At 39.2% G+C, this 1,963-nt stretch overlaps 1 pseudogene; it reads right to left on the bottom strand.

Annotated features, from left to right (window-relative positions):
* Positions 1 to 492: 492 nt before the first annotated feature.
* On the bottom strand, positions 493 to 1,438 carry LOC146009751 (olfactory receptor 5AR1-like; annotated as a pseudogene).
* Positions 1,439 to 1,963: the final 525 nt, after the last annotated feature.

Below are 1,963 nucleotides of genomic sequence, written 5' to 3'. Positions count from 1 at the left end.
CGACCATCATTAAGTTGTCTGAGGGCTTCAGAGGTATATGCCTCTCTGTCCATTACCACCCACCCCCCCTTATCTGCCTGTTTCATCACCACTGATAGATCTTTTTTTCGGAGATTAAGAGATTGACGTTCAGCTCCACTGAGATTATCTTTACCAGATATATAAGGTTTATTTTTGTCCCTGATGGACAATTGGGAACAAAGTGGTGCGTCCAGTACTCATTCTGTCCAGTGGTATACCTCTTGATTGTTCCACTTAACAGCGCATATTGATTATTATACCTTGACATGTATATGTGTAAATAAACAATAAAAAATGTTCAGTGTAAGAACAGGTTGGCTTTTCAAAAGTGTCAACATAACTCAAAATTGTAATGTCAGTATCAAAATTATAGACATTTTGAAAGTATACATATTGACTGAACCCTTTTTTATAGGAATTAATTTATTAACAGATTTATTATGTTGGCTTCATGTAGCCCAGGAGACCGTTTCAAATACTTTTTATTTTTAAACAACGCATTACCTTGCATTTTTCCAAAACCTCTTGAAATTCTTTATTTTTCAGAGTGTAAATGAAAGGATTCAGCATAGGAACCAACACAACATACAACAGAGCAAAATACACGTCTTCTTTTGGAGAATAATTGGATGTGGGCCTCATGTGCAAACACATTATTGTTCCATAAAACATGATGACACAGGTCAGATGAGACGTACAGGTAGAGAAAGCTTTAATCCGGCCTTCTGCAGACTTAATCTTCAGTATAGTTGATATAATAAAGATGTATGATACTAAAGTTAGCAGAAATGATGTGAATACGAGTACTGTCCCTTCAATGTAATTGACAATTTCCACTGCTGATATTTCACTGCAGGAGATCTGGAGCAATGGTAGAACATCACAGAAAAAATGGTTTATTATGTGAGATGCACAAAAGGACATCTTAGATATAATTGCAGTGTGTGCAATTGGGTCCAGTAAGCCAACAACCCATGCTATCACTGCCATGCAAGCAGTGTTCTTCAAGCTCATAAGGACAAAATAGGAGGGGGTGACAGATTGCAACATAACGGTCATACGCCATGGCAGCAAGTAAGTTGAATTCAGTTCCGGCTAAAAAGATAAAGAGAAACATCTGCACCATACATTGTGTAAATGAGATGACATTGTATTGGGTGATTAGCATGTGTAGTAATTTGGGTAGGCTAATGGAGGAAGAAGCAATGTCAATTATAGACAGGTTTAAAAGGAAAATATACATAGGAGTATGAAGGCGAGAATTCTCACAAATAACTGTTATGATGGTCACATTCCCACATATAATGATGACATAGGCCAGAAAAAGAATTAGGAATATTGGCAATGTAAATTTAGAAATATCAGACAAGCCTGTGAAAATAAAGTCTGTTGTTTTCTGCTCATGTGTTATATTCATTTCTAGGAGGAAGAGAAGCCATTTTTATTTTTGAATGTTAAAAAATGTACAGCAAATAAGTCATTGATAGCATATTCTGAATGCACACACTAGTCACAGTGGTATTAAAAAATACAGTAATTAAAAAAAAAATGGCAAATTACTGGATGTCTTATTCACATACTGTACTGTAGGGATGGTATCAAGGTCTGGGTGACTGAGATTGGCCAGAAGAACAACAGCAGCACCCTAATGGCAGCCTACCCCCTTCATCCTAACTGTCACAAATTGCGGTACGTGGTCTAGTTTGTTCCCGCGCCCCTTACCTTTGCGCTGGTCCACACTGCGTCACAGGCCCATTGCTTGTGTCACTTCAGGCTGCAGCTCTTGTCCCCTTTGTCCCTTGCACCTCCTGGGCCTCTGCACGGCATCCCTTGCCGGTTCCACACCGGGCCCATTGCGCAGTCTGCTGGCCTGAATTGTAACCCTGTTACCTGTGTCAGAATCCAGGTAATTCCAGGCACTTCCTGGTTCTCATTGCTGATG

The sequence above is a fragment of the Crinia signifera genome, chromosome 6, assembly GCF_055691185.1.
Source record: "Crinia signifera chromosome 6, ASM5569118v1, whole genome shotgun sequence".
In the NCBI taxonomy this organism is placed as follows: Eukaryota; Metazoa; Chordata; class Amphibia; order Anura; family Myobatrachidae; genus Crinia; species Crinia signifera.
This window is presented reverse-complemented; position numbering and strand designations above follow the sequence as displayed.